Source organism: Paramisgurnus dabryanus, chromosome 6 (assembly GCF_030506205.2).
Source record: "Paramisgurnus dabryanus chromosome 6, PD_genome_1.1, whole genome shotgun sequence".
Taxonomy (NCBI): Eukaryota; Metazoa; Chordata; class Actinopteri; order Cypriniformes; family Cobitidae; genus Paramisgurnus; species Paramisgurnus dabryanus.
This window is the reverse complement of record NC_133342.1, coordinates 39248009-39262698: the sequence shown is the minus strand read 5'-3', so window position 1 is coordinate 39262698 and position 14690 is coordinate 39248009. Positions and strand designations below refer to the sequence as shown.

Below are 14690 nucleotides of genomic sequence, written 5' to 3'. Positions count from 1 at the left end.
GACTATAAATCGTTAGACTATTCATTAAAACGTTAATGTATTACATGTTACATGGCCCAACATTAGCAACACACATTACGTGTTTACTTCGTTTCAAAATCTAAGAAAGCTTCAAGTAAAAACAACAGTAAAATACATATAACTTTAAACAAATCATCTGTACTTAGAGTTTCTTGAGTTTGATCATGAGAACAAATTTTACCGGTAACAGTTTAGCTGGCATTTGTATTTGTATTTATCTTAGCAACTTAGCAAGTTTGTAAACATGTCTAAACCAACATCGATAAAAAAACGAAAGCCTGCATAATTCAACATACACGTGTGTAAATATGGTACGTTGTTTATGAAATACAGTATTACAACACAAAACAATTAGCTTGCAAGCTTAGCTCTACACGCACATTATGTTAATCTCCGGTTACCGGTTACGTAATGTACAGTAAAAGGCAAATAATAAACATGAATACTTACAGTCTGTGATCCAGAAGTGCACAGTAATCCAACTTTCAAGAGGAGACGTCGCGCAAATCCAGCTTCGGTTCATGAGAAGCAGTTATTGTGAAAACTCCGTGAACAACTTCTGACTGGATTTTTCCGGAACCGTATTAAACATGATGTCCTCTGTGGAAGTCCATAAAGTGCTATTTTGCCCTCGCATCTAAAGAGACAGCGTCTACTCGAGAGATTTAATCGCTTAAACAATGAAACAAGAGTTTGCAAACAGAGTCAAAGCAGGGACTCCCAACCTTCGCCATTTTAGCTCTCTTCTGACTCGGCGCTCCCCACCCCACCCTCGTCTTTGAGGGCGTACCCAAGCAAAGCAGAGAGGGCTGAACTATGATAATGTTGGTCTTATCTACGTCACTAATCCCAGGAAGTAAACTGTTGCCTACAATCCGAGTGTTTTTTGTAGTCCTCGAACGTTAGAGACGATAACTCGCGTCATCGTTTTCTTTGAGGTATGTACTTTTTGAATATCGTTAGCATGTACTAATGCACACTTACACACAAAAGGATGTTTAAAAACGTGTATCCCATAATAGGTGCTCTTTAAAACCATTCAAGGTATGACTTTGACTAGGATATCATTTGAAAGCTTAGGATCTCCTCTTTCCATTGATACCAAAATCTCAATTTTGAAATTTGGGTCACTGTGACTCATTTTGCTGGATCAGGTCACATTTTTTAAATTCTTCCAAAAATAAATAAACACCTCTCGAAAAACATCATCTTGCAATAGAACAGTATTAAAATGCCAATATGCACTTCTTGGCTTTACATTAGCGATAAAAACTTTGCAGCTTATTAAGCCATGGTCTGAAAAGCCTACAGGTGAAATTACACAATTCTTAATAACATTAAAATGATGCTTAAAACAATACCATCGGTCTAATCTAGCCATCGTCACAAAATAGTCTCTTACTTGTGCCCAAGTATATTGTCTTTGTGTTTTATTTAACACCCTCCAAACATCATATAATTCAAGTTCTGCTATAATTTGTCTTAAAACACGTTGTGATGCCAAATGAGGTTCTCTGTGATTCCTATCAACACTGTCATTCTCTGTGCAATTAAAATCACCACCTATAAATAAATATTCCTCAGGATTGCAATTTTCTATAACATTCTTGACTTTGTTTAAAAACAAAACTCTTTCATATCCCACCACTGGGGCATACAAATTTAGAAATACAACAGTAAAATTGTCAAAAGTTGCTCGTAATTTTAACAGCTGTCCTTCAATCACATGCTCTATTTCACAAGAGACAGGAGTAATAGTTTTCTTTAATAAAATAGCTACACCTCCACTATTATTTCTCTTATGGCTCAAAATCAATTTCCCTTCCCATTCCATCATCCATTCACTTTCATTCTGCACATCGCTATGTGTTTCTTGAATAAACATGACATCAATATTTTTTTGCTTTACTAATTCAAAGAGCTTAGCTCTTTTCCTATAGTCTCTTGCACCATTTATATTCAAACTGCCCAGCTTTAACCAGCAAACAAAAAACAAAAGGAACCCAGGTAGCCAGTGCATTCGGGCCAGATCCGGCTGAGTGTCGGCACACACGGCTGTGTTCTGGCTGCGGCTTACCAGCATTAAGCCAGCACTGGCCCAGCAAAAGTTGCCAGATTCGGCTAGGCTGTGGATATGCGGATTTGGTCCGATTTTGGCTGACAAATGGCATATTTTCCACATATTGGCTTTCACATTTCACGTTTGTTTTAATAAAAATATATTAATTTAACAATTGATATGCATATAATTGTTTCTATTTAATGTTTTGATAATTGTTTTTTTAGTTTTCCTGATTAATGGTAGCCTATGTCAATAAGTGAAAAGTAGTGTGAGGAAAAGTTAAGCTTAGAAATTTTTCCCTAATAAAATAAGGGAAGGGGAGAAGCATATTTTAATGTTAAGAATAGGTTTGTAGAGGCATAAAGTGCCTTTAGCCTATTGAATGTTAGTATCTGGGCTATTAAGTTTATACTGAAATATTTTCTATGTATGTAATATTTCAACAAACATATATTGTATTAATTAATGGTCAAATACTAAATTGAAATTTTATAAAAATATATAAAAAAAATTAATAAGCTGTAAAGCTTGTCAATTTGTTTACTTTATTACAACTACAATTTTTCAGCCCTTGTCCAGAATTTGAACTAATTTGATCATAAAGATTGATCTATTTATAATTTATCGATTACAATTTTTAGACAATTAAAGCTGGTTAAAGGAACTTTTATTTTGGAAAAAGAACTGCTGCTGTTTCAAGACATGCGCACTAGCTGCGACATCTAGTGACGACATTTACCGGGCTTTAACGGTTGTTGCTGCATGAAGTCTGCTGCAATTTCTCTGAGGTAAGACTTTTTGGAAGTTATTTAACATAATTTTAATGCATAAAATATTTATACTCTGCACATATTAGATATATGTAAACTTCATTTAAAAGAAGGACAAACTGGTGTGACTGATATAGTATACGTAATTTTTTAAATGACCACAATCCCGCTTCAACAAATATGTAAATTAGCATTTGAATTTATTATTAAAATACCGAAGTCTTTCTAGATAAATTTGAGTAGAAAATCGATTTTTATCATTTATCTGACAAGGAGAATTCGGACATAAGAAATGAACTCTGCTCAGTTTAATGAACTTACTTAAACAGTAATATTTCGTTTAGCAAAACAAACAAATAATATTTCGCAACTCATAAAACTGGTCTGAGGATTTGCCTCAGCAGTCTATGCAGCAGGCGGGAGTAACTGAGGGATCGTGAAGCTATTCTGCTAAACACTCGTAGCCACCTCAGCCAGTTCCGCTATTATACAGCTGACTGAGGTAATTTTTTTTACCAAGGGATAACTTTGTCTGGTACAGAAAACGTTTAAATTTCACAGAATAGAGAGCATTGCAGCTACAGGACACAGCTGGTAGTTAAACTTCTTTACTTAAATTGCACCTGCAGTAAAAATATTTCCACCTCACTGTTGCACAGCATTATAACCGATTTCATCTATTGAAAGATACTTTGTAGAAAATGAGTGAACCTTAATTATGTAATTATTACTCAACATTTTGTATCTATGATCTGTCTGTCTGTTATACAACTTAACAACTTATTGTGATTGTTTTTGTCACATTTAGATTTCTCAAGATCATCAGTTTGGACAGAATTCATTTGAAGAATTAATGTAAGTAAAAGTACAGTATTGGACGGGGCATGGATATTTCTTTGGAATCAGTTTTGTTGCATTGTTAATGTCAGGACTGTCTGAGGGGTCAAATGGGGCCTGAAGTATGATAGGGATTTGTTTAGGGCTACAAATATATATTACAAATAACAAGTCTTTAAAAAGTCTTTACATTAAGTAGTCTAAACTAAACTTTGATATGTAAACGTTGTTATGTAAACTATAATAACAAGATATTTTATTAGATCACAATTCCAGTTTATGGATTCAGCATTTGCAGTCATTTTGAAATATAAATATAATGGTAGAGAAAACACAATTATCTGTGAATGTGTGTGATTAAGAGTAAGGAAAACTTACTTTTTTATATAATTGAAAATCTCAAAACAACCCTTAAAAACCAAATTGAGTTCTCTTTTGCTGCATCTTGCAAATATTACAATTTTAAATAGGCAAGGCTTAAAAAGGTATAAAAATAATAATGAACTTTCTCGATAATACAACACTGGCACAATTGGGCATGTAACCGGTTTTTTTTACCTTAGTGGTGTGCCCTTATTCTAGTACTTATGTTTCTAGTAGCTATGTTTACATGCAACCAATTAATCAGTTTGTAATCGTATTGATGGCTCAATCGTATTAAAAAGTCATCATGTAAAAACCTTAATCAATATGATTGAGGTAGATTGGATGCAAATTTGAATCGTATTGAAAGGGGTGGTGTTGTCCAATCTGTGATCCGATCAGCAGGAGAAAAGTATGCATGTAAATGCGTCAATCGAAGTATTTTGTCGGATGCAAAAATACATTGTGCATGTGCACAGAAAATTTGTGCTCAAGTTCACGTCGTATATTTACCTCTTATTTGCTTTGGGGTGGCATTGCCAAGTCCTCTCTTTTTTTCGTTCAGATTTGGGCTACTGTTTAAACTGTCTTTGCGAGTTGTTTTTTCTGCGGGTCAGATATGAAAGGATTTTGTTCATTAGTTATTGGTATTTGGGCTGTGATAAGTCATTGGGAGTCTTTTGGGCTAATTTTGAATGTCCATGGGGATGGTTTTGATATGTGAAGCTGCCAACCCTGGCTGTGCGCTTGCACAGATGTTCGGTTTATATAAAATGTACATGAAAACAAACATTTTGAGGTGCAAACATTTAAACATGTTTAGGGTGCATGTAAACTGTATTGTTGTAACCTTTCATCGGATTAAATTCAGTCGGATTGACAAAATTTTGTGCATGTAAACATGGCCCTTGTGATGACAGTTTGTTCGAGGATAAGAAAACTGCCATCTAGGGTTTCAGAACGAAGCAAGAGCCATCAATATTATATATGTATTGTATGTTTATGTATATATACATTAGCAAGTAAATGTAATGGTTTTCTGAATAAATATACATAAATAACATAATGTGTCTAAAAATTATTACACAAGAAATTCAGATCTTTCATGTGTTTTTCAGAGCACTAGCAGGTTCCAATAAAGGCTGGAACAGAACAGACAGAAAAGGTACAGTATACTTTCTTTCCATGTCCGCCTTGCCCACGCACACATCCGTACCGCTTTAAAAAGTATATATTATTTACAAGACATTCACAAATTTAGAAAAAATGAAGAAAAGTAGCAGCTCCACCACTGCATTGAATATACTGTTCTGTATGAGTGTGCAACTCAGCGTTCCCACAACGCGCACGCTTGACATTTGTTCCTCAGACATGAGGGCTCGCGAAGCACGCACACAGCACGCAGTCAACACATGCGTGATCACTAAACTAAGTTTTCTTTCTTGTTTAAGTGAACATAAACAGCTAGATGTGTCAGTATCAGTATATTAAAGCAGTGCAGTCTTAAAGCTGTTCTGGGTCTTAAAGTGACAGTAGCCTACTGCTTTCTGTGTCAGAAATGTTCTTTCCACCCAAAAATGAAAATCACTCACTTTTCTTAACTGAACAACTTTTGCAGCTGCACATTTAATTCATACAGTGAGGACTGTGCAGTGTTTTGTGTGTATTTATTGCTAATGTTAAATCATAGATTCTAATAACTAATATTTTTACATTTAATACAGATGCCTGAAAAGTAAAACAAGATGAGTATAGTGTTATGATAAAAAAAAACAAAAGATTTGGTTGTTTGTCAGTATTGTTGTAGTGACAGCCAAAATACATCGGCCTAGGGCTGGGCAATATGGCAAAAATCCATATTGAACGATAATGATATATATTTCTATGTAAGTTGTTAATGCTTCCAGCTTTAAAACAGTATGCCAATAATGACTGGAGCCACAAAAATAAGAGGGTTCATTATATTTTAATCTGCGCCTCGTCAGTTTTTTAGCTAGCCAAAATACTTCCATTTAAAGGAATTCGTGCTACCTTTTTGTCCACAATTTATCATCTTTGGATATTCGTTGCCACTTCCACTAATTTTTGTTTAGTTTTTTTGCTGTTGTGTCGAGTTTGCAAAGTAGGAAATGGACTTTGTACTACTCATGTGTATTACATATAGGCCAATGTATTTTGGCTGTCACTACAACAATGCTACTGAAAAGCAACCAAATTTTTAATATTTCCTCTTAATCATAATACTATACTCATCTTGTAATGTATTAGTTATGAAATTGTCTGTCAACATGATTTTAACATGAACCTTAGCAATAAATACAAATAAAACACTGCACAGTCCTCACTGTATGGATTAAATGTGCAGCTGTGAAATTTATTCAGTTAATAGTAGTGAGGGGTTTTCATTTTCTTTGTATAATGAACATTGAACACTCAAGACAGCTTTGAACACCCAAGACAGCTTTAAGACGGCACTGCTTCAATATACTAATAAACATACAGCTGTTTATGTTCACTTAAACAAGAAAGAAAACTTAGTGAGCCCTCGTGTCTGAGAACCATATACGAGCTATACATGCTGGTAAACAGGCACGTCACCTTGTGGAAACGCACAGTCGCACACTCATACAGTACAGTATATTCACTGCAGTGGTGGATCTGCTAATTTTCTGTTATGTTTTCAGTTGATAAGATGTGCTTTTTGATTACTGAAATTTAATTTAACCAGAATCCAGAATAAAACGAAAAACACGGAATTTGAGAAAAAATTTAACTGAATCTGGGGAAAAAACAATAGGGCCATAGCTGTGCTAAAACCTGACTCCAATTGGCTTTTTTGAGGTCATTCAATTAAGGGTTCACATTTTTTTTCACAAGCACTAAGATGTTTTTTGGTTGTTCTCAATAAAGACATGAAAGATCAGAATGTTTTTGTGTAATTATTTTTAGACACATTGGGGCGGTTTCCCGGACAGGGATTAGACTAGTCCTAGACTTAAACAGTTTTAAGAGCTCTCCAAACTGAAAACAACTTGCACTTACATATCTTAAAATACATCAGTGCCCTTTGTTTTACCTCAAAATGCACACAGGTAATGTTTTTAGTAAGGCATGTTTGTTAAAACTAATTATATTTCTTAATTAAACTAAGGCCTAGTTCTGGATTAAGCTAATCCTGGTCCGGGAAACCGCCCCATTATGTTTATCAATGCCCTTGACTTAGATAAAGTTTAGATCGCATTTTATGACAAATTTGTTCAGAAAACTGTGAAATTCACATACTTTTTCTTGCCACTGTATATAAAGCCATTACAATGTTAATCTATGAAGCTATAAGTCTTCCACCCTAAAGTACCTGTCATTGTTTTTGAAGCAGAATAGCTTGTAGGTAACATTTAACCCTGGAGAACCCACGGGTCAAATGTGGCTAGTGTTAATTGATTCTAAGAGAAGGGTTCTTGGGTTCTCCAGGGTTAAACTAACATGCTTGCATTTACCTAATTAAATAATTTTGTTTCTTTTCAAGAATCTGTCAGAAGAAATTCAACTACTGTTCGTGCACCAGATGGTGAAGAAGAAAAGTTCGTAAAAACTTCTGCAGCTTGCATCTGACAGAGATGCAAAAAGAATAAGAGAGCGGGCCTGAAAACAAGCAAATTCAAGGTATTTCAATTGTTGTTAAAGGGATAGTTCAATAGATATTCTTTCATCATTTACTCATCCTCATGTTGTTCTAAATCTGCATGATTTTTTCTGATGAACACAAATTAAGATGTTTTGCGTAATGATGGCAAAAACACAGCACATTGTAACCATTGACTTCCATAGTAGGAAAAAGTATTTTGAAAGTATTGTGATATATGATGAAGAAAATATTTTGATAAATGATGGTTAGCACACAGGTGACGGTACCCATTAAATTCCATCATATTTTTTTATTCCTTCTATGGAAGTCAATGGTTACAATCTGCTGTGTGTTAACCATCATTACTCTAAATATCTTCTTTTGTGTTCATCAGAAAAAATTCATACAGGTTTAAAGGTAGGGTAACACATTTTGAAAAATGCTAACGGTAGCCGCCTAGTAATGAAATCACGATCCCACCCTTAAGTCAAATCGCCATCCAAAGTCACGCCTCTTTCATGAACATGCACAGATCAGACGGTCACATTTCATGTCTCATTCACCAGTGAGAAAACTTTGCAGTACAAAGTGAATAACACTTCCAAAAAAACCAACATAAACAACTGGTTTATATCAGAATTAGTTTAAGCACACGTTCGGTTGTGTAGACGTAGTAACTATATCGTTATGCTAATCCGTAAACGAACACAAATTTCATAAGCAACACAATGTTTCATCAAAGTAGAATATCTGAATCCATCTCAATACAAACATATCGCGTACCTACCTTACCAAAATAAACAACGACCCTTTCAGACCCTTTGCCTCCTGCAGCTGTTTGCATCTCGTGCTAAAGCAGTAAAGTTACAGATGTTAATTTGGGTTTTTGCTCTTGCTGATCCAGGCAGTTTTTGCTGTTGTTGTTATAAAAGATGCCTTTCGTTTTGTGGCTCCTGTACAGGTTGTCAATTCAGCAGAAAAGTTTGCTTTTCTTGCTGTTTACAGACAGGAGGTGAGCGCACGTGAACACGCATCTTAATACCAAGTGTAAACAGCCTCTTAACCAGCATAACTAAAAATCTTTCAGGATCAAATCTGTTACCCTACCTTTAAAACAACATGAGGATGAGTAAATGATGACAGAATTTTTATTTTAGGGTGAACTATTCCTTTAACATTTACCCAATTTAACATTAATGCCTTCAGTCTATCTGATGAAGTAACCATGAGTCATTTTCTGTTCCCCCTCTTATCTCTTTTCTCTCAGTCTTTCCTTCTTTTAGGGTACACTTGAGGAGTGTCCAGATGTTTATTAATGTTTTATTAATGTAATGTTATGTTTCAAATAAACATGTAAACATACTGTATATTTTTCTTTCTTTTTTAAACACCTACAGTAAAGTGTGACACTTAACACATTAAAAGCATCACAAACATTGAGGATAGAACTTCTAATGTGCAGTTTAACTTTTTTTAACTAAATATAATAAAAGTTTTTTTAAGAAGGGATAAGTACATGCCATCTTAAGGGCTAAGGTTATAAAGTATTGTTTTGTGGAAAAAACACTTTAAAAAATTTTTTGGGCTAGTTTCGTCTGAGTGTACAGTTTAACCTGGCATGATTCTGGCACTTTGCTGGCAGTGTCGGCTGACTTTAAGCACCCGGACATTGGCCAGTTTTGGCTGAGTGTACAGTTTTAGCTGGCGTGATTCTGGCACTGTGCTGGCAGTGCCGGCTCACTTTAGGCACCCGGACATGGGCCAGTGTACTTGGGCCGATTCTGGGGCGTCATTCATCCCAGAGTTGGCCCTTTTCTGGCAGCCGGAACTGGGCCGTGTTTTTTTTTCTGGCCTGCCGGATTTGGGCCATTATTGGGCCAAACTGTTTTGGCTACCTGGGAAATTAAAGCACCTTTTCTTCATCATTTAACATGCTTGATCTCAACTTTTGAACAATTTTCTTTAGCCTATATACTTCTTGCTCTGTAAAACCCCCTGGACCTATTTCCTTCATTAACACTCTGGGGTCGACGGTGGCGCGGGCGCCGCAAACTCTTTATTTTTCAATCACTCCGCAAAGAGACTTAAATTACTCTGCTGATTTTTGACATACAGATATGATTTATACATCATTTCAAACGTTAAAGTGTCTAGTTTTTTTCTGTCCACTCCCAATAAAAACAGAATGTTGTGCTTCTCGCAAAATTAAGAAAATAAACATGATGCACGTTCTGTTCTCTCTCCCTCAGTGAAGTTCTTTCAGAAACGCGTCAGAAAAATAAACTGTAACTTAACGAATACTTGGTGTAGAAACAAAAGATAAATGTCTACATAATGCTTGGAATGTCTCCTTTTAAATGATATAAGTGAAATTGAAAACAGATATTGTCATTCGGTGTAAACTGTATGAGAAGGAGGAGAAGTACCGTATTTCGCCAGTTACCTCATTATCTGTAATGAGATCGGATCGCCACACCCCCGCGCCATTGAAGTGAATGAGCAGAAACATCCATATGCATGACTCGTGCCTCCTGCAGTCAATGGATATGCAATCCACAATCCAGTCTCTCCATTCCTTGTTGTTCCATCCGATTGCACCAAACATGACATAAATCCTTATTTCCTTGCGTATGTGTGTCAGTATCTCCAGACGCGAGTGTTTTCTTTGTTCTTCCGTCAAACAGTTCACGCGATTGGAACACACATACACAAACACGCGAGTCAGGAAACTCGACGCGCTTTTTGGTATTCTTATATAATGCGCGATTCCAAACAGTACAATCCTTATTTAGTTGCGTCATATCTCCGCACAGCAAGTTTATTAAACACAGGATCACTCGCGTGTGCACACATTCACTGCTTTCATGATCAACACGTGAGGTAATGGCGGCGGTTGTAAACAAACATTGATACGTTTACCACGCGTGTCCCTTGTTGTGTTTCTACTATAATGATTACAAATACACAAATAAGAGTCCAGACAACGATAGGCAGTTGTTCTTTTGAGCTTTTTACTGCACAAAAGTAAACCTCTCGCTGGCCAACCAAACACTAACCCTGGGTTGAAGTGTGTTCATGTTAAGATGGCCAAACAGTATCTTTACCATGATTAAGCTACTATGGTTTTTAAAAGGTAACTTATACTTGTGAAATTAATAGAAAATATTTCAATAGAAATATATATAAATATATCCCAGACAGCACACGTACGTCTGCCCGACGTCGGCTCAAGAGCGTACGTCGGCCTCCTTATCTGAAACATCTAATAAGTATCGGCCAGACATCGGCCAAATCTTCAGTCAAGTCAACGGTATTTCCCGCTCATCAAGCTTGTCTGTTACGTCGGCTTTGGGTCGGATAACTATACCGGAGGCCGATGCCGCGCTTCTCTCTGTTGGTGCGTGTCCAGTTACTCCTCCCTTTGCAATGCAACCCACCAGAGCAAAGGCGACATCATGGGTGTATCAAGTATGTACAAGAACTAAATGATAATAAGTGAAGAAAAATGGAATCCGTTAAGTAAATGTAAATGTTTTAATATAATATACATGTTGCGAATTCTTTATGGTTTATCTATTATTGTACGTAACTTATCTCGTTAATGTGTTGGGTTACGTGAAATGCGCAGTGCATAGTTTAAAGCATATAAGTTTCTAGCGTAAGTGTGGTATTCTCTTTTACGAAAGTATACTAGCCGGAGTTTTCGTAGAGTTCGCAAGCTTTTCACTCGCGTGTGCAGCATCCTTCAGTGCAAGTTAAAGTTTATGACACAGTAAGTTCATATCATTATACTATGTTTAATGATTAATGTTTGTGTGCACCGTAACTATTTCTGGCATTACGCCAGTTTTGCAGCTGTTTCGTGATCTGTATAATTATCAGTGTAATCGCGCTAACACTTGCGTTAGCACGGGTGCTTATAACACTAATACCTGCAATATATGTTTAGTTCTTCTTATTATGGGCATAATCCTGTATTCTACAGTTTGTTATCTGTTGCTATAATAATGCTGCATAACGTGATTTATGCTATTATATTTCTTTCCGTAGTTTATATCCTTGCTTAGTGTATATATGAGAGTTCATGATGTTTCATTTGTAATACGGTTGAATCCGTATGTAGACAGGTTATTTTTTATGTCTTATTTGTTTATTACAGAAACTACCTCAGTTGAATACTGGCATGTGTACAAGGTTGAAACTTGCATAAATAAAAGCGAAATCTGATGACTCCTCCCTAATCAGAGTACTGAAGTGGTTAACAGCCTTTAAAACTAGCAATCAGTGGGGTAATTCTCAACAATAAAAGTAAAAATAAATAAAATAGCAGCGCTTTCTTTGCTTTTAATGACACACAGCTGCTAAGTTCCATTAATCCGAAGCAGGAGGGGGTAGTAATGTACATACGCTGGTTGCCAGCCGCCGTTAATACTCAAGTAAGTTAGAGAAAAGGCAACTCGGGAAAGTGAGTACAAATAAGGGATTATTGGCTTGTTTTACACGTATCATTGTTTTGTGTTCCCCTCCTTCGTAAAAAAACAGACAATTCCACGTCAACTCGAACACGCAAAACCCCGGTATGAAGCATTGTCATGAGCATGCCAAACCAACAGATGGCGATATATTCCTTAACCCAGAGAAGCCACTCCAGTCTCGTCTTGCCATGAACAAGGAAAAAATGCGGGAGCTGACTTCGCAGACGTACGTGGTTCAGGTAAGTTTTCGACAAAAATCTTATATTTAAAGTCTTAAAAGTTAGTATAAGGCACTCCGTCTACTACAGCACAGCAAATAAAGTCATAACGTTTGTAGTACTAGCAGCGCTATTCAGATTTGATGCATTTTTGCTAAAATGTTTTAATAGAGATTATAATTTCCATTATTTTTATCAATCTAAATACCTTTCACTTGTTCAGTATTGTGTTTTTGTTGCTATGTAAACGATGAACTTAATATAGGCAGATGGCCATTGCTTTTCTGAACAGCAGTTGGAAGTATTCTGAGGTAATTAAAATTTAAGGAAAAATATGAGGATGATTATATAATTGAGTTCAATAACATAGTAATTTTGGTTGTTTCATTTCATTGTGAGTGTTTGTTTGATGTTTAAATGATCAACATAATATGGTTAATTGTTCTGTCCCGTTTGTTAGAAAATTTTTTGCAAATATCTTGTCTGAGGTAAATTGTCATTTTAAACACATTTATTGTATATCATATTGTATCATATTATTGTATATTGTATATCAGATGTATGAAATGTACAGTGATTTAATGAACAGGTGTTTCATGTCATAGTCATTTGCCATACTGTGGATTTTAAACACATCAAGGGCTGGAAATGACTGAATACATTTCTTGCCTTTTTCCTTAGCTAATATTTCCCTCATATATGTTTCCTCTCTTCTTGTGTGTTTACAGGTCATTGGCACTGCTGTGTAAGTGTTTCACTGACAGACACCTCAAGACATTTTAGTGGGTGTAACTGGACATCATTTATGTTAATCTGTAATATTCAATTATTATGTTTTATGTCTTTGCAAAACAGATCACAACATCATTTGCTGTAAGTTGTTTTTAACCAGCTGTTACAAACATTTTTATTATTTGACTTTAACCCTTAGTGTTTTTGATCTTAACCATACTGTCATATTAGTTTTATCGGAGATAGGACATAGAGGTACTAAGCCATCTGTTTCTCTGTGCAGGGCATGTACATCTAGGATGCGATCAATCCAGATGAGATTCTCTCCAATGCCAGCAAACCGACAGTGGAAGACACGAGCCAGCACTTCTCCCACCACATTGCCTCAGGCTTTTGAGATACCGACTTATAACTGCTTCTCCCCCCTATGTTGGGATCACCGGGGCCTCCATCGCCCGGCATGTACACGCTACATTAGGTGTAGGTAAGACGCACACTCACTGCTTCCCTGGTGCTTGTGTTCTCAATGTTTCTGTGCAGGTGCCTGGGATAATGAAGACAATTTGGGTTGTCGTGTTACACGCCAGGTGAACAACATCAGAGTGCGGCAGTCAGAGATCCTAAAGAAGGACTCCATATTTTTTTGTCGAGACAGTACGCCGTACATCTCTTACGACGAGGATATTTGTTTCAGGACCGCTTTCCCGATACTGACAAGGACATTTAAGGTTCAATGGACAACTTGCTTTCAATGAATGGTTAATGTCTGTAGCCCTTTTCACACACACATTATGGAAAAAATACAGAGTACACATCCGGGAGTTGTTCGGGATTATTTGATTTTGGTTAATTCACGCTGCCAATAGTTATCTAGATTTGTTTGTGCTTTCACACACATGCACTTGGTAGGTTTTTCGTAGTATCTGTAGTTTGCTTATCCGTGATTTCTCTCTCGAGAAACCACACGTGTATTTTTTTGTTTATGATAAGATCATAAAGGAGTGCGTTACACCAGTGCTTCCCAATCCTGGTCCTCGAGCACGCCCTCTCAAAAAGTTTTAGATGTCTCCTTATTTAACTCATCAGCTTGTTAGGGAGACATGTTTACCATTTTGGAAGGAGGCTGATAAGTTGAATCAGGTGTTTTAAATAAGTTTTTGGGAGGGGGTGCTCGAGGACCAGGATTGGGAAGCACTGTGTTACACGCTGTTTTGTTATGCTGGTGAATGTTCATAGCTGATAGTGACGAGCCCCCTGATTTCTTCTTCAGTCCAGTTTGCAGATTTTTCTCATTGTGAATGTTAATCTGCATTTAAATCTGCCATGTCAAAGGGGAAAAGGCTATATTTTTGTCGTGATGACACAATATTTATGTTGACTAATTATCGACGTTGAAATTGACACCGCCGATTCTATCCACCAAACGCAACAGCTCTAAGTCTAGCATACACATAATTGCATTCACTAACCTTTGCCTCAGGTTATAAATAACTTAATAATCACAACCATCCACTACCTAAAAAGCTATGAACAGCAGTCATGCAAATTTTCTCAATTTGCTTTTCTATTTCTACTAGCAATTATGTG

General features: G+C 36.3%; 1 long non-coding RNA gene across 1 annotated transcript; it reads left to right on the top strand.

The window, feature by feature from the left end:
• Positions 1 to 2675: 2675 nt before the first annotated feature.
• LOC135764970 (uncharacterized) lies at positions 2676 to 9531 on the top strand. The gene is made up of 5 exons (XR_010540379.2): positions 2676 to 2871; positions 3662 to 3708; positions 5172 to 5218; positions 7580 to 7716; positions 8946 to 9531. It is a non-coding gene; the product is annotated as an uncharacterized lncRNA (long non-coding RNA).
• Positions 9532 to 14690: the final 5159 nt, after the last annotated feature.